The following is a 19,101-nucleotide window of genomic DNA, read 5'->3' on the forward strand; positions in this document are numbered from 1 at the left end:
CAATCGGGTATCACTCCAAGACCAGTACCCACTACCGAGAGCGGAGGACCTCTTTGCGACGCTATCCGGTGGCAAATTTTTTTCAAAATTGGACCTGACCTCAGCTTACATGACCCAGGAGCTGGCGAGTGAGTCGAAGAAGCTGACCACCATCACGACACACAAGGGGTTGTTTGAGTATAACAGATGGCCCTTTGGGATTCATTCGGCCGCCGCGATCTTTCAGCGAAATATGGAAAGCCTCCTCAAGTCGATTCCAAGGACGGTGGTTTTTCAAGACAACATCCTCATCACGGGTCACAATACTGAAGAACACCTCCACAACCTGGAGGAGGTGCTACGCAGACTGGACCGGATAGGGCTGCGACTGAAAAAGATGAAGTGCGTCTTCTTAGCTCCAGAGGTAGAATTCCTGGGGAGGAGGGTAGCAGCAGACGGGATTAGACCTACTGCGTCCAAAACGGAAGCGATCCAGAGAGCACCCAGACCCCGTAACACGATGGAGCTGCGTTCGTTCCTGGGGCTCCTGAACTATTTTGGTAACTTTCTTCCCAAATTGAACACGCTGTTAGAGCCACTACACGTGCTCCTACGCAAAGGTTGCAATTGGGTCTGGGGGGACAGCCAGGAAATGGCTTTTGATAGAGCACGCAATTTGTTATGCTCCAACAAACTGTTAACGTTATATGACCCGTGTGAGAAACTATGGAGTCGGGTGTGTGTTGCAGCATGTGAATGCCAATGGTCAGTTACAGCCGGTAGCTTATGCCTCCAGAAGTCTGTCCCGGGCAGAAAGGGGCTATGGGATGGTAGAAAAGGAAGCACTAGCATGTGTATATGCAGTAAAAAAAATGCACCAGTACCTGTTTGGCAGGAAATTTGAGCTGGAGACAGATCACAAACCCCTAACATCCCTTTTGGCTGACAACAAGGCCATAAATGCGAATGCATCGGCCCGCATACAGAGGTGGGCACTTACGTTAGCCGCCTATGACTACACAATTCGGCATAGACTGGGCACTGAAAATTGTGCCGATGCACTCAGCAGGCTACCACTAGTCACCACTGAGGGGGCAGCTGAGCATGATGCTGAGATGGTCATGGCTGTTGAAGCTTTCGAAAGCGAAGGCCCACCTGTGACAGCCTGTCAGATTAAAGTCTGGACAAATAAAGACCCGCTACTGTCTTTAATTAAGAAATATGTCCTGAATGGGGACTGGGCAGCCACGTACGGGGCATACCCTGAGGAGTTTAAACCATTTCATAGGTGCAGGGATGAACTCTCGATTCAGGCCAATTGCCTACTATGGGGAAACCGTGTAGTTATGTCCCAGATGGGCAGAGAGGTGTTTATCAGAGAACTTCACAATGAGCACCCAGGCATTGTCATGATGAAGGCAATTGCCAGGTCACTCATTTGGTGGCCAGGAATAGATGTAGACTTGGAACTTTGTGTTCGCTGGTGCAACATGTATGCTCAGCTGGGCAACGCACCCAGGGAAGCCCCCCTTAGCCCTGGTCCTGGCCCGCCAAGCCATGGTCACGCATCCACATGGACTACGCAGGTCCTTTCATGGGAAAAATTTTTTTGGTTGTAGTAGACGCCTACTCCAAATGGATTGAGTGTGCCATTTTAAATTCAAGCACATCCTCTGCCACGGTAGAAAGTCTACGGGCAATGTTCGCCGCCCATGGTCTACCGGATGTCTTGGTCAGCGACAATGGCCCGTGCTTCACAAGCACTGAATTCCAGGACTTCATGGCAGGCAATGGAATCAACCATGTCAGAACGGCACCATTCAAGCCGGCCTCAAACGGCCAGGCGGAACAAGCAGTGCAGATAATCAAACAGGGGATGCTCAGAATCCAAGGGGGTTCCCTACAAAGCCGCTTATCACGCCTCCTGTTGGTCTACAGATCCCGACCACACTCGCTCACAGGGGTTCCACCCGCAGAGCTGCTAATGAAAAGGTCGCTCAAAACGTTTATACACCCTACTATGAAAGAAATTGTTGAGACCTGTCGTCAGTCACAATGTAACTACCATGGCAGGAATGCGAGGGCGCGATGTATTGATGTCAATGACCCTGTTTTTGTCCTTAATTACGCTGCGGGGCCCAAATGGCTTGCAGACACTGTGATTGCAAAAGAGGGTAATAGGGTTTTGGTAGTTAAACTTACCAATGGACAAATCTGCTGCAAACACGTGGATCAAACTAAAAGGAGGTTCAGCAACCCCATAGAAGAAGCAGAGGAAGAACACGACGTAGAGTTTACTCCACCACAGGTGACCGAACACCTGAACCAAGTGGAGGAGAGCCCAGTCACTGTGGGCAGTCCAGACAGGCCTGAGGCACCACAAACAGCAGACACTCAGACCAGCGCCCAACAACCGGAGCCCCAACTCAGGCGCTCTACAAGGGAGCGTAAACCACCAGAGAGACTTAACCTGTGATCTCAATAAGACTTTGGGGAGGAGGTGATGTCATGTATTCAACTGTCACTGTAACCCATGTATAAGCTGACCTAAGTTGTATACCTTGAGAACACTGACCACAGGGGGCGAACTTGTGGGAGACTCTCCTAACCCGGACTTTCCTGTACAAAAGGGGAAGCTCCACCCACCGTCTGCCTCTTGAGGTCTTGGTAATAAAGGTAACTGGTCACAGAGTGATCTTTTCTCAAGTATGGGCCTCGTGTGCATTTCTACTGTATAGTATGCACATATTAGAAATGATGTGTCTGGGATAGGTTACTATGTACACAAGAGACCAACACAGCAAAACCTTCTGTTGTCTTGCCTATCACAGCACCTGGATCAGTTTTAGTATCTGACTTAGGGTAACGTATCCAAGTTTGCTGATGATAAAAAGTTAGGTGGGAAAGTAAGCTGTGAGGAGGACGCAAAGAGGCTGCAGTGAGACATAGACAGGTTGACTGAGTGCGCAAGAACGTGGCAAATGGAATACAATATAGGCAAATGTGAAGTTATCCACTTTAGTAGGAAAAACAAAAAAGCAGAATATTTGTGGAAGACCGATTGTCCTTGTACTATCTTTGTTACCTCTAGACTTGACTATTCCAGTGCACTCCTGGCTGGCCTCCCACATTTTACCTTGTCTAGGTTTGAAGTCATCTAAAACTTGCCCCGTGTCCTAACTCGCACCAAGTCCTGCTCACCCATCACCCCCTGTGCTCGCTGCCTGTGTCCTAACTCGCACCAAGTCCCGCTCACCCATCACCCCCTGTGCTCGGTGCCCCGTGTCCTAACTCGCATCGAGTCCCGCTCACCCATCACCCCCTGTGCTCGCTGCACCGAGTCCCGCTCACCCATCACCCCCTGTGCTCGCTGCCCCGTGTCCTAACTCGCACCGAGTCCCGCTCACCCATCACCCCCTGTGCTCGGTGCCTGTGTCCTAACTCGCACCGAGTCCCGCTCACCCATCACCCCCTGTGCTCGGTGCCTGTGTCCTAACTCGCACCAAGTCCCGCTCACCCCATCACCCCCTGTGCTCGTCGACCTACATTGGCTTCCAGTTAAGCAACGCCTTGATGTCAAAATTCTCATCCTTGTTTACAAATCCCTCCATGGCCCTCGCCCCTCCCTAGCTCTGTAATTTCCACCAGTCCCAGAGATATATGTGCTCCTCTAATTCTGCCCTCGGGCATCCCTGATTATAATCACTCAACCACTGGTGGCTGTGCCTTCTGTTGCCTAGGCCCCAAGCTCTGGAACTCCCTGCCTAAACCGCTCCGCCTCAATCTCCTGTTTTAAAACGCTCCTTGAAACCTAGCTCTTTGACCAAGCTTTTGGTCACCTGCCCTAATTTCTCTTTATGTGGCTCTGTGTCAAATGTTTTGTCTTACTACGTTAGAGGCGCATATATAAATACAACTTGTTGTGGCAGGTACAACTATTTTAATAGAAACTTCAACAAGTGCCCCCTTTTGGCAATAGAACCCACAAATTAACTATTTAAAACTGTAACGAAAACCTTTAATCAAATTAAAATTTGGTTGCCGGGGGTGATGATGCACTCCAGGCCCTCCGGCGCCCACCTCTCGCGGAAGGCCGCGAGCGTACCGGTGGACACCGCGTGCTCCATCTCCAGGGACACCCTGGCTCGGATGTACGCGCGGAAGAGAGGCAGGCAGTCGGGACTGAATGACCCCCTGGACCGCTCGCTACCTGGACTGGTTAATGGCCACCTTGGCCGTGCCCAGGAGCAGTCCTACGAGGAGGCATTCCGACCTGCCCGCTCCCCTTCGTACAGGGTGCCCAAAGATCAGGAGCATGGGACTGAAGTCTAACCAGAATTTGAGGAACAACCCCTTCAGATAATAGAAGAGGGGCTGCAACCTCACACACTCTACATAACCGTGGAACACGGACTCTTCCAAACCACAGAAATTGCCTGGGAGTCCATGAACTGACTTAAAAACCGATTGCACGGAACTGACCCGTGCAACACCCTCCAGGCCAAGTCCCCAATAGATAAAGGGAGGACTCCCGCGTAGAGAGCACTCTATTAGGTCGTTGCAGGAACAGCAAGCAATTAGGAAGGCAAATGGTATGTGAGCTTTTGTCACAAAGGGATTAGAGTATAAGAAATAGGAGCAGGAGTAGGCCGTATGAGCCCTCGAGCCTGCTCCGTATAAGAGTAAAGAAGTCTTACTATAATTATACAGGGCATTGATGAGGCCACACCTGGAGTACTGTGTACAGTTCTGGTCTCCTTAGCTAAGAAAATACATACTTGCCTTAGAGGGAGTGCAACGAAGGTTCACTTGCCTGGTTCCTGGGATAAGGTGATTGCCCTATGAGGAGAGATTGAGTAGACTAGGCCTATATTTTCTAGTTTAGAAGAACGAGAGTTGATCTAATTGAAACATATAACATTCTTAAGGGGCTTGACAGAGTTAATGCTGAGAAAATGTTTCCTTAGGCTGGGGAGTCCAGGACACGGGGTCACAGTCTCAGGATAAGGGGTCGGCCATTTAAGACTGAGATGAGGAGAAATTTCTTCACTCAAATGGCTGTGAATCTTTGGAATTCTCTACTCGAGAGAGCCGTGGACGCTCAGTCGTTGCCTATATTGAAGAAAGACGTTGATAGATTTTGGGGAATTGAGGGATATGGGGATAGTGTGGGAAGGTGGAGTTGAGGTAAAAGATCTGATTAAATGGCGGAGCAGGCACAAAGACCAAATGGCCTACTCTTGCTACTATTTTCTATGCTCTTAAAAGAATTTAAAGGTTTTTAAAAACATTCCTCCTCTGCTAAAGGCACGGATTCTTGCCGAGGTACGTTCTACAGAAGCCCTGTGACATCTTGTCCATGTCCCCATTCTTCACGTGTGAGCCGAGACACTGAGTGAGCAGCTATTCGACTGTACGAGCATCACCGCTGGGGCATCGCCGGCCCTCTCCCGAAGCCCACGTTCGGTAGCAGGAATGATTGGGCAGCAATCCAGAGCAGCAACCCGACTCCTTGTCCCCTTGGTTAGCCCAGGATTACTGTGGCTGTTCGTCGCACCCCTGCTGCTCCAATCAGCTAACACGGGGACAAGAGGCCATTGAGCCCCTGGAACTTGTTACCATGGGGACAGGGGGTCATTGGTCCCCTGGAGCCCGTCACCATGAGAACAGGAGGCCATTGGTCCCCAGGAACTTGTTACCATGGGGACAGGGGGGGTCATTGGTCCCCTGGAGCCCGTCACCCTGGGAACAGGAGGCCATTGGGCTCCTGGAGCCCGTCACCATGGGAACAGGAGGCCATTGGTCCCCAGGAGCCCATTTCCATGGGAACAGGGGGCCAATGGGCCCCAGGAACTTGTTACCATGGGAACAGGGGGCCATTGGTCCCCTGGAGCCCATCACCATGGGATCAGGAGGCCATTGGGCCCCTGGAGCCTATTACCATGGGAACAGGGGATCATTGGTTCCCCTGGAGCCCGTTACCATGGAGACAGAAGGCCATTGGGCCCCTGGAGCCTGTTACCATGGGCACAGGGGGCCATTGGGGCCCTGGAGCCCGTCACCATGGGCACAGGGGGCCATTGGGGCCCTGGAGCCCGTCACCATGGAGACAAGAGGCCATTGGGGCTCTGGAGCCTGTTACCATGGAGACAGGGGCTGTCCGTGCCGGCTGAGACGGGCGCGCGTGGGGGGGGGGTCAGGGCCGGTGACGCGTGCAGGGGGCGGAGTCAGGTTCGGGGGCGGGGTCAGCGCCGGTGACGCGGGACGGGGGGGCAGGCTGCGCCGCCATTTTGATGCGGGGCCTGGGATGAAGGAGCGGGGCATCGGGAGATGAGCGATTAGTGACCTGGGCTCGACACCCTGCCCGCGGAGCTGGCCCGCCCGCCCGCCCGCCCGCCCAGGTAACTTGCTGCAACTCCTCGGGGACTGGAGAGACTGGGCCCGGGGACAGGGTGGGAGATGGGAGACTGGAACTGGGCCCGGGGACAGGGTGGGGGACTGGAACTGGGCCTGGGGCGGGTGGGACAGGGTGTGGGGTCGGGGGGGGAAGACTGGGCCCGGGGACAGGGTGTGGGGTCGGGGGGGGGGAGACTGGGCCCGGGGACAGGGTGTGGGGTGGGGAGACTGGGCCCGGGGACAGGGTGTGGGGTGGGGAGACAGGGGACAGGGTGTGGTTGGTTGGGGGGGGAGACTGGGCCCGGGGACAGGGAGGGGAGAGAGGAGGAATGGGCTCGGGAACAGAGGGGAGGGGCTGGGCTTGTACACAGTGAGAGTATAGGGATCATAAATACAGATTTATACATTGAAAATGTAAAGGTACAGTGAGTAAATGTTTTATATACATACATACATAGAGTAAAGGATATATAAACTGAGTACAGAGTGTAAAATGTGGAAGTATATTTGTAGTGATTGAAGGATGTGTATATATTTATAAACAGTGTATAGGCTATATGTAGCCAGTAAAGGATATATATTAGAAAAGGGTGTATATAAATGTGAGTTAATACGGCATATGTAGTCAGTAAAGGATATATATATTAGTAAAGTTGTATATAAATGTTGTAGTGAGTAAAGAATGTGTATATATTTATAAACTGAATGTAAAGGGTATAGACAGTAAGGGGTGTATATTTATAGAGTGTAAAGGATGTATACAATGCGAGTGTACAGTATGTATATGCCTGAACCAGCCTGAACCAAAGTCACAGAGACATCCTCTGTGACTGTAGAAATTATCCCTCTTTCTTCTTGGTCTGTCTGTTGTCTTTGGCACGGTGGATCACACCAGCCTTCTCTGTCATCCAGCGCTGTTATCTTTGCTTTGCTTGGTTCCACACTTAACCTGTCCAAACATAGCCAGAGAATCTGTGGCAATAGTTTTATTTTCTGCTTTCCACTCCATTACCTCTGGAATTTCTTAAGGATCTGTAAATGGTGACGAAGAGTACAAGGTGGGCGAGGAGGGGCAAAGCAGCATGGTCACACTTCTATGCAGTAAGTCTGCAATAGATTTATACTGTGGGAGGGGATTTCAGTGCACAGTCAGGGCAAGTAACTATGGCAGGAAAATGGGCAAAAGCAGTTGACCTGCTTTTCTGCCCCCAAATTAAGTCGCCCCTTATATCTTTGGTCTTTTCAGTGATTTGCATGCTGAGTCCCAAATGACCTCGTCAATAAACAAGGGCCAGTGGTGCGGCAACTCCTACTTTTGCACTTGCAAAGCATTCAAAATAATTTAGACAGATGTATAAGATACAGCTGAGGTAGGCAGACATGAGTTTAAGTCTGAAGAGTTTCATGTGATTTCTACAGCTGGGTATCACTTTTTTTGCAATCTTTTTCATTATTTTCCCCATTATGTGCACACTTTCCTGCACTTGCTTCTTGCAGTCTGAGACAACTAGCAAATTCCCCACCCCACCCCATCCCATCCTTGCCCACAGTGAGACCCTTTGCAGGAGCAGGTATGGCATTGTCAAAGGGCATAGCCTTATGCCTTTATTATGGATATGGAGGAGGAACAGAGCATGGAACAAAGGAGAGTCAGGTAGCATTTCAGGACACTTACTTGGGTCATAGGAGGGCCATAATGAGAAGATGTGTATGCGAGTGTGCATCATCAAAAAAGCAATGAGAGCTCTGTCACCCACTGCATCAGGACCTGCAAACAGTCATCAGCCTGCCCTGTACTGAACTCTCCCTTTCTGTCTGGCTGTGGAGGTGCTCAACTTATATGGCACTGACTTATTTCAGGTAGCCACGAGGGAGCTCCATAATTTAAGCCATTGGATAGTGGCCCAATCAGCACTGCGTCGAGACATAGAAACATAGAAACATAGAAAATAGGTGCAGGAGCAGGCCATTCAGCCCTTCTAGCCTGCACCGCCATTCAACGAGTTCATGGCTGAACATGAAACTTCAGTACCCACTTCCTGCTTTCACGCCATACCCCTTGATCCCCCGAGTACTAAGGACTTCATCTAACTCCCTTTTGAATATATTTAGTGAATTGGCCTCAACTACTTCCTGTGGTAGAGAATTCCACAGGTTCACCACTCTCTGGGTGAAGAAGTTTCTCCTTATCTCGGTCCTAAATGGCTTACCCCTTATCCTTAGACTGTGACCCCTGGTTCTGGACTTCCCCAACATTGGGAACATTCTTCCTGCATCCAACCTGTCCAAACCCGTCAGAATTTTAAACGTTTCTATGAGGTCCCCTCTCACTCTTCTGAACTCCAGTGAATACAAGCCCAGTTGATTCAGTCTTTCTTGATAGGTCAGTCCCACCATCCCGGGAATCAGTCTGGTGAATCTTCGCTGCACTCCCTCAACAGCAAGTATGTCCTTCCTCAAGTTAGGAGACCAAAACTGTACACAATACTCCAGGTGTGGCCTCACCAAGGCCCTGTACAACTGTAGCAACACCTCCCTGCCCCTGTACTCAAATCCCCTCGCTATGAAGGCCAACATGCCATTTGCTTTCTTAACCGCCTGCTGTACCTGCATGCCAACCTTCAATGACTGATGTACCATGACACCCAGGTCTCGTTGCACCTTCCCTTTTCCTAATCTGTCACCATTCAGATAATAGTCTGTCTCTCTGTTTTTACCACCAAAGTGGATAACCTCACATTTATCCACATTATACTTCATCTGCCACGCATTTGCCCACTCACCTAACCTATCCAAGTCACTCTGTAGCCTCATAGCATCCTCCTCGCAGCTCACACTGCCACCCAACTTAGTGTCATCCGCAAATTTGGAGATACTACATTTAATCCCTTCGTCTAAATCATTAATGTATTTTCACATGGGATATACGGCACAGAAACAGGCCATAAATATATTCAAAAAGGAGTTAGATGTAGTCCTTACTACTAGGGGGATCAAGGGCTATGGTGAGAAAGCAGGAATGGGGTACTGAAGTTGCATGTTCAGCCATGAACTCATTGATGGTGGTGTAGGCTTGAAGGACCAAATGGCCTACTCCTGCACCTATTTTCTATGTTTCTATTCGGCCCAACCAGTTCATGCCATTTATACTCCAGTCGAGCCTCCTCCCGATTTTCCTCATCTAAATCTATCAGCATAACCCTTTATTCCTTTCTCCCCATATGCTTGTCCAGCCTCCCCTTAAATGCATCGATACTATTCGCCTCAACCACACCCTGTGGCAGCGAGTTCCACATTCTCACCACTCTCTGGGTAAAGAAGTTTCTTCTGAATTCCCTATTTAATTTTTTGGTGGCTATCTTATATTGATGGCCTCAAGTTATGCTCTTCCCCACAAGTGGAGACACTCTCTTTGTATCTACTCTATTAAAACCTTTCCCGTCGGCCTTCTCTTTTCAAGAGAAAAGAGACTCCGCCTGTTCATCCTTTTCTGATGGGTATATCCTCGCATTTCTGGTATCATCCTTGTAAATCTTCTCTGCACTCTCTCCAGTGCTCCTCTATCCTCTTTATAATATGGTGACCAGAACTGTGTGCAATACTCCAAGTGCAGTCTAACTAAGGTTTGGTACAGGTTTAGCATAACTTCCCTACTTTTCAATTCTATACCTTTAGAAATAAACGCCAATGCTTGTTTTTTTTTAAGGCCATGCTAATGTGTCGCTACTTTTAGTGACTTGTGTATTTGTACTCCGAGATCTCTGCTTCTCCACACCACCCAGACTCCCATTCTCCAAGCAATAAGTGACCTCTTTTTTTTTTCTCCCAAAATGTAATACCTCACATTTATCTATTGATATTAATTTGCCAATTATATGCCCATTCTGCAAGTTTATTCATGTCCTCCTGTAATTTGTTGCAGTCCTCTTCAGTATTAACTATTCCTTCCCCCACCCCCCCCAATTTAGTGTCTTCGGCAAATTTAAAAATTGTATTTTTGATTCATTAATATCATTAATATAAATTGTGAACAACATTGGTCCCAACACTGATCCTTGTGGAACACCACTACCCACCTGCCACTGAAGAAACAGAAAATAGATGCAGGAGTAGGCATTTGGTCCTTCAAGCCTACACCACCATTCAATATGATCATGGCTGATCATGCAACTTCAGTACCCCATTCCTGCTTTCTCTCCATACCCCCTGATCCCTTTAGCTGTAAGGGCCACATCTAACTCCCTTTTGAATATATCCAACGAACTGGCCTCAACAACTTTCTGTGGTAGAGAATTCCCCAGGTTCACAATTCTCTGGGTGAAAAAGTTTCTCCTCATCTCGGTCCTAAATGGCTTACCCTTTATCTTTAGACTGTGACCCCTGGTTCTGGACTTCCCCAACATCGGGAACATTGTTCATGCATCTAATTTGTCCAATCCTGTCAGAATTTTATATGTTTCTATGAGATCCCCTCTCATTCATCTAAATTCCAGTGAATATAAGCCTAGTTGATCCAGTCTTTCTTCATATGCCAATCCTGCCATCCCGGGAATGAGTCTGGTGAATAGCTACCTTTTACCCCTACTTTCTGCTTTCTAGCCAGCTAGCTATTTTTGGCAGGTTTCCTGCCATGGACACCTAGTAAGCTGGGTGCAGTTTCATCGAGGAGAAATTGTGGCATCTTCTCTGCCTGCCTGCCAAGTCTTGTTACTGTGTTTGGCTGCGTACCAAATGCCCTGTGTTAGACATTCTTATAAAGTGACCTAGAGGTATTTGAGAATGCAGTCAGTCAAGTGAGTGATGCAAGCATTGTTCTTCACCTGCTGCTTCCCTGACTGCTGCTGCAATCTTCAAGCAGAACTGACCTTTGAAGGCTGCACTCTGATTTCAGTGCACCCCTGCAGATTACACTTGTTCTATATCCATCACTACTCTAATGGATATGTACGACTCTCTCCATTGGTGTAAAAGCGATGGACAGTATCTGACTTTGTGGAAATTCTCCTCCAGAAATTATTGTGAACAGTTTAAAACCGGAAACCTGTCCAACTTGTGATTTTGACCCTTAAAGCCCAAACAACCAGTTACATAGCAATGACAACATGCAAAACAGGCTGTTTGATCCAAGCAGTCTGTATTGGTGTATGTCCTCCATTTGAGCAGTAGTCCTAATCCTATATGCCTACTCTGTTCCCATTCACCTTTATACCACCTACCTAGCCTATTAACATCATCATAGGCAGTCCCTCGAAACGAGGATAACTTGCTTCCACATCAAAAAAGGATGAGTTCACAGGTGCTTCAATGAAGGACCTAATATTCCAGGTCCCGAACTACATCCTGAAGGGTGGAAGATGCCTGTGCGTGGATTTTTTTAATGTGGGGTGGCCGTTGCACCCCAGCCACCACACGGGCTTGACAGAGCTAGGTCTTGGTCCAGTGGCAAGGGTTACCCAGGACGACTGGAGACCAGCTCTGCTGCACGGACCTAGTGCGCGCACATATCGCACAGTGTGGGCTGGGCCCGTGCTGCCCCTTGCCCTGAACTCACGCCTCTCCTGGGTCCTGATCACGTCCCTCTACAGTCTCTCGCCCCTCCTGTTGTATCTGCCCACGCTCCAATCACCGACCTGGACCTTGGTGATGTCACTCTTCCCTGCTCTTTATTAACATGGTCCCTACTTCAATCACTAACTGTGCTTTTCACTGCTTTCATAACCTGTGTAAAAAAAAGTTTCTCCTGATCTATCGAATATCTTGTGCATATAATCTTTGTCCCCTCATTCTAGATCCCTCAAACTTTAAATGGCTTGTTTCCATGATATAATCCGATACCATTTGCAAGCACAGATTGAGGTATATGTAAATTAATGGAAACTTTTTAAACTTTATATATTTTACCCAGAAGGCTCAAGTTTGCACCCAGCAGTCCCATGAGGACAGAAAGCTCAAAGAATGCTGATGTATACCATGAGGCTGTGTATAACTGGATTATGCAAGGAGGCTGAGAGATATGTGGCCTGGAGTTGTTTCCCCTCATTACCCTTGTACAAAACAATACGCTATTTTATTTCTGATTTTTCTCTGCTCTCGCACTCGTTCTAGCAGCAATTCCAATCAAGCGAATAATTGCCCTCCTATCTAATTATTTGCTCACTGTTTGGGATGTCGTTTGCAGCCACCCACGTATTCCTTTTCTTTAAAAAGATTCTTGTGTTATTGTGGGAGTGGATAAACACTTTTTGTGTGTCTCTGTTTCTGTGGTAGAATCTGATTCGAGCACAGTTTGACTTTTGCAAATTGTCTTCCAGTTTGTGCTGAGTTAGCTGGTCTGAGACGGGACAATGTTGGGGTATTGCACTGTGATTAGCTACGCCTCTAGGCTGCTAATGGGAGAAATTAGCAAACAATACTTGGCTAAAAGTGAACAGCAGCTTGTGGTTTTGCTGATGATGCATTGTGCTGTAATCATGCTGTCAACATTGGGGAAGTTAGTGTTACTTTTGATCAGCAACAGTTTTCAGACTTTGAATTTTCTTCAGATTTGTGCCCAGAGACACAGAAACATAGAAAATAGGTGCAGGAGTAGGCCATTCGGCCCTTCGAGCCTGCACCACCATTCAATATGATCATGGCCCATTCCTGCTTCCTCTCCATACCCCTTGATCCCTTTAGTCGTAAGGGCCACATCTAACTCCCTTTTGAATATATCTAGCGAAACACTTAACCGGGGCGCAAATCAATTACGTGGCCAGAAAGATCGCAGAATGTTGTGTGAAAGGGAGTAGCGTGTGGAAGCAGAATAGACCCATGTCTCCTTCATCTTTCTTTTCATGCATTTTTAATGCACAAGTATAAATCGCACTAAAAATTGAACTGCTTCCCCGATTGCAAGTTCTGAAACTGCCTAATGTGCATAGATGATGGTTGAATGACAGTTTAATTTTCATATCTTTTCATGGTACCAGTTTGTCACCTTCCTCGAGTCCCGATCGTTTACGCTGCAGTTACGTTTGGGTGTGTTCTAATAAGATTCACAGGAAATTTGAACGTAACTTGAGGCGTGGGAATGGGAGCATTTTCGGGTCTAACCTCTGGGTTGTGCCCACAAATGGTGATTTCTGGTTCTGGTGTTGTGTTTGTTCCAACAGTGATGTCGAGCAGCTTTCTTACTCCCCTAATTGATTTCCTTCCTGCTGGATGCAAGATGGTAGAATTAAACTGTACATATTATACTTTTAAAAGGAAGGGAATTAGATGGTGCATGAAAAAGAGTAATGTTGAAAGCTCTGCAAATGAACAGGAGGGTGGGATTAAATTAGGTTGCACAGACAATGACCAGCGATTTGTTTTTATGTTATAACATTCTGTGATTCCGTGGATTCCCTCTTGTTGCCTCTTTGACTTGTGAAACTTCATTTCCGGTCTGGCAGAATTGGATTAGTACGCAGGCTATTCAGCTCCAAAATCTGAATTTGAATCCAAATCCCAAAGTGATGGGGTGACGGTATTCTCTCTCTCTCTCTCTCGATTGTAAGAATCCTTTGTAAATGTATTTGGAAGTCTGAACTCCGTTCTTAGTTGACATGGGGACGGGACAAAGCCGACGCTAATTGTAACTCGCTTGGCAAACTCGCTTGTAGAGGCCATAGAATGAGTGCAATGAGAAATGATGCACTGCTGTAGTAAAGGGAACGCATCTTGGATTGGAGATGAGGCACACTGTGGAGACTAAAGGATAAAATTACAAAAGGATGGAACAAGGTAGAAGCAAACTGTTGCAATGTGATGAAGTAGGGTGTGTTGAGAAGTTTTTTTGGGGGGAAATCCCACTGGGCTAACTCAATATTTGACGCACTCTAGTTACAAGAATAATAGAATACCTTACTGTAATGAGTAGGTTGGGCCTCTCTACTCATTGGCATTCAGAAGAATGAGAGGTGATCTTATCGAAACATATAAGATTATGAGGGGGCTTGACAAGGTGGATGCAGAGAGGATGTTTCCATTGATAGGGGAGACGAGAACTGGAGGGCACGATCTTTGAATAAGGGGTTGCCCATTTAAAACAGAAATGAGGAGAAATTTCTTCTGAGGGTTGTAAATCTGTGGAATTCGCTGCCTCGGAGAGCTGTGGAAGCTGGGACATGGAATAAATTTAAGACCGAAATCGACAGTTTTTTTTAAACGATAAGGGGTTATGGGGAGCGGGCGGGGAAGTGGAGCTGAGTCCATGATTGGATCAGCCATGATCTTATTGAATGGCGGAGCAGGCTCGAGGGGCTGTATGGCCTACTCCTGTTCCTATTTCTTATGTTCTTATGTTGAGAAGTTTTTTGGGGAAAATCTGGGTTAACTCAAAGTATTTGCACTCTAGTTACAACAGTCATGGAATATCTTACTGTATTTAATCCAAAAAAAAACGCAGAGGTCATTTGCTAGTCTATTTCAAATACGGTGCTAAATGTAAAAATAATTATTTTTCCTACCGCCCCAGTCGTTGCAGAGTTAAGACTGCACTGTGTAAGTAAGCAGAAACAAGCACTTCAATTATGTACTGGGGATCATGTCCCAAGTGTTTTGACTGGCAGTTACTGAACATAAAATGTTTTAAGTGGCATTGATTAGTTTAGAACTGTAACTGTGATGATGACCCGTGGCTTCCAAACTCACAGGTAGCTGGGACTGAAATTGCGGAGATCTCGGGATTAATTGGATTCAGTCGTCCAAGAAGTAATCTTCACCCAGAATACCACCTTGTTTGAGGACAGCCTTGCCCACTGGATCAGGGGAATGTTAAATATTTATGGCAGTAACATGTCAAACCCCAAATGATTTTGTTTAGAAATAGTGTTATATTCATCTCCCTCGTATCTAGAATACTTTAACCCTTTTGAAGGCACTGATCTGCTGGAGTGTGTTTCCATATGCATTTCCAATACTTTGTTCAAATGGCCATTGGTTGTTTGTGAGTGCTGGTGGTCTATTTGACCATGGGAGGAAGGGTGTATTATCTACTCCTGATCCTCCTTCACCCAAAGTCCCCATTAGATTAATTGTTAGGCCCTTCCTGTTACAAATCCCTCCATAGTCTCTCCCTGCCTTTGATCCCTGCATGCACGCTCCACTCCTCTGACAGCAGATAACTGCTTTTCCCTGCTGCAACATTGGTGGGTGTTCTTTCAGACATCACGGCCATCTTCCTTCCTCTATCCCACTGCTTCTCCACCTCACTCCCTGCTTTCTAAAACCTCTTAAACTCCTCCAACTCTGCTTTTGTTCATCCCCAGATCCTGTTTCCCCTTTCTCTCCTGATTCATGTGTATCTTTTTCTTTAAAGCACTGAGATTTTTTATTTACTGAAGTACTACTGTTTAAAATGTCAGTTGTTGGCATTTTCTACATTACAACAGTGTCTATACTCCTAAATTACTTAATTGGCTGTAAAGTGCTTTGAGACGTCCGGTGGACGTGAAAGGCGCTTATAAATCCAAGTCTTTTTTTTACCGTGCAAATGCTCCCAGCAGAATCTACTGCATACCCATCGGTAACTATTCTTTCACCTCTGAAGCCAGAGGTAGCACTGTCGCTCGGGATTGAAATGTCTTGAGTCAATTACCTACTCCATCATCATCATCATCATCATCATCATCATCATAGGCAGTCCCTTGGAATCGAGGAAGGCTTGCTTCCACTCTTAGAATGAGTCCTTAGGTGGCTCAACAGTCCAATACGAGAGCCACAGTCCCTGCTACAAGTGGGACAGACAGTTGTTGAGGGAAAGGGTGGGTGGGACTGGTTTGCCGCACGTTCTTCGCTGCCTGTGCTTGTTTTCTGCATGCTCTCGGCGATGAGACTCTAGGTGCTCAGCGCCCTCCCGGATGCACTTCCTCCACTTGGGGTGGTCTTTGGCCAGGGACTCCCAGGTGTCGGTGGGGATGTTGCACTTTATCAGGGAGGCTTTGAGGGTGTCCTTGTAACGTTTTCTCTGTCCATCCTTTGGCTCGTTTGCCATGAAGGAGTTCCGAGTCGAGCGCTTGCATTGGGAGTCTCATGCCTGGCATGCGGACAATGTGGCCCGCCCAGCGGAGCTGATCAAGTGTGGTCAGTGCTTCAATGCTGGGGATGTTGGCCTGGACAAGGACGCTAACGTTGGTGCGTCTGTCCTCCCAGGGGATTTGTAGGATCTTTTGGAGGCATCGTTGGTGGTATTTCTCCAGCGACATGAGGTTTCTACTGCACATGGTCCATGTCTCGGAGCCATACAGGAGGGAGGGTATTACTACAGCCCTGTAGACCATGAGTTTGGTGGTAGATCAAAGAGGAGGAGAGCATGCAGGGTGATCTCAGAGATGCAGTGATTGTGATCATCTTTAAAAAAGGGGACAAGTCCGACTGCAGCAACTACAGAGGAATCTCCCTGCTATCAGCCACTGGGAAAGTTGTCGCTAAAGTCCTCCTCGACCGTCTTCTCCCTGTGGCCGAGGAGCTCCTCCTGGAGTCACAGTGCGGATTTCGTCCCCTACGGGGCACAACGGACATGAATTACCTACTCTCGTAACCAAATAAGCCAAGAGGGAGGATGGGCAAGCACTTCTCGGAGACCTTTACTCTACATCTGTCCCCTAACTCGGTCAGTTGGCAGCTCTTAATCTTGATGCTGGGCTCCTGAAATGGAAATGATTTAATTTCCCAGCACTGGCATCTTTCAACTGAATGAGGGAAAGATTTGTCTCCAATTAACACTTTCTGTAAATGGTGCCGTTACTCCTGGAGGCATTGACTCTTGTTGGACACCCTCTAGTACTTCAGCCATTTGTAATATGTGAGCCCAGGGAGTGAGTGTCAACAGATGATGCTGATCCTCTCCCTCCCCGAGATCCACTCGTGCACACATTCCAGTGGGGCTCACTGGGTGGGAGGCAGGGGCAGGAACCCTGGCTGATTTCCTCCTCCTCTAGCCCAGGGGCACTGGAGATAATGATGGCACCCTAATGGCTGTGCTGGCTGAGATCTGGCCATTTCGCACAGGGATTGAACATGGAGTGCAACATCCCCACTGACACCTGGGAGTCCTTGGCCACAGACCGCCCTAAGTGGAGGAAGTGCATCCGGGAGGGCGCTGAGCTCCTCGAGTCTCGTCGTCGAGAGCATGCAGAAAACAAGCGCAGGCAGCAGAAAGAGCGTGCGGCAAACCTGTCCCACCCACCCTTTCCCTCAACGACTATCTGTCCCACCTGTGACAGACTGTGGTTCTCGTATTGGACTGTTCAGTCACCTAAGAACTCATGCTAAGAGTGGAAGCAAGTTTCCCTCGATTCCGAGGGACTGCCTATGATGGTGAACGTGGGGCTAGGCTGCTCTGAATGACTCAGTACCACAGTGAGCGGTGTTAGACCACAGTGAGCGGTGTTAGACCACACCGTCACCAAGAGCCTCAACTTGTTGACCATTGTACAAAATGTTTTCTCCAGAAAAACATTCACGATGGGGGAAGTGTGTGATCTGAAAGATCATGTGCCTTATACTGGGAAATCACCAGGGATTTTTTTTCAACAGCAGATTAATATAAAACGTATAGTGAAGTTCAGTATGGAAGAGCTCTGTGTTTGGGTGAGTAACAGCTTGTTAATACCCTACAGTCCCGAGAGTTTGCTTTCTGCATTATCTGGCACTGGTGTTTTTAAAAACACGTGGCAATATTAAGCCAACAGGGTATTGAGGTAGGATTCAGAAGTGGAAAAGCAGCTAGTTTAAAAGTGCTTTGTCATTTGATTGCAGGCACTAGTGATCGTCATCATAGGCAGTCCCTCGGAATCGAGGGAGACTTGCTTCCACTCCTGAACTGAGTTCTTTGGTGGCTGAACAGTCCAATACGAGAGCCACACACTCTTGTCACAGGTGGGACACAGATAATCGTTGAAGGAAAGGGTGGCTGGGGGACTGGTTTGCCGCACGTTCCTTCCGCTGCCTGTGCTTGGTTTCTGCATGCTCTCGGCGTTGAGACTCTAGGTGCTCAGCGCCCTCCCGGATGCACTTTCTCCACTTAGGGCGGTCTTTGGCCAGGGACTCCCATGTGTCGGTGGGGAAGTCGCATTTTATCAAGGAGGCTTTGAGGGTGTCCCTGTAGCGTTTCCGCTGCCCACCTTTGGCTCGTTTGCCGTGAAGGAGCTCCGAGTAGAGCACTTGCTTTTGGAGTCTCATGTCTGGCATGCGGACTATGTGGCCTGCCCAGCGGAGCCGATCGAGTGTGGTCAGTGCTTCAATGCTGGGGATGTTAGCCTGGACGAGGACGCTGATGTTGGTGCGCCGGTCCTCCCAGGGGATTTGTAGGATCTTGCGGAGACATCGCTGGTGATATTTCTCCAGCAACTTGAGGTGTCTACTGTACATGGTCCATGTCTCTGAGCCATACAGGATGGCAACGCCTGCGTCTGCGCACATAGAGGCTGCACTCCAGGACACAGTCGACGTAGTGATAATACAAACACAGTGGAGGATTTGAGAGAACCCACACTGTAGGCAGGCTGTAAGTTAAATGTCATGTGTTCGAACAGTGTGTTGCTTATACCTGCAGTCGCAGATGTATCCGAAAGCCTGGAGGGAAGCTTGTGCAACAAACCTGTTTTGATTGTGCACCTCACTAGATTACGTAGTGTGTTTACCGTTGATTCTGCCAGGCTGGGAGGGGAAGGCAGCAGTTCAGTCCAAAGCATCTAAATCACT

The 19,101-nt window shown here is 48.1% G+C and overlaps 1 protein-coding gene across 1 annotated transcript in view; it reads left to right on the top strand.

Annotated features, from left to right (window-relative positions):
• Positions 1 to 6,265: 6,265 nt before the first annotated feature.
• Positions 6,266 to 19,101, top strand: part of LOC139232679 (E3 ubiquitin-protein ligase RNF167-like) — a 103,423-nt gene continuing 90,587 nt past the window's right edge. Inside the window, exon 1 of the mRNA XM_070863148.1 lies at positions 6,266 to 6,380. The gene's annotated coding sequence lies outside the window, so the exon portion shown is untranslated. The remainder of the gene's footprint in view (positions 6,381 to 19,101) is intronic.

Source organism: Pristiophorus japonicus, chromosome 20 (assembly GCF_044704955.1).
Source record: "Pristiophorus japonicus isolate sPriJap1 chromosome 20, sPriJap1.hap1, whole genome shotgun sequence".
NCBI lineage: Eukaryota > Metazoa > Chordata > Chondrichthyes > Pristiophoridae > Pristiophorus > Pristiophorus japonicus.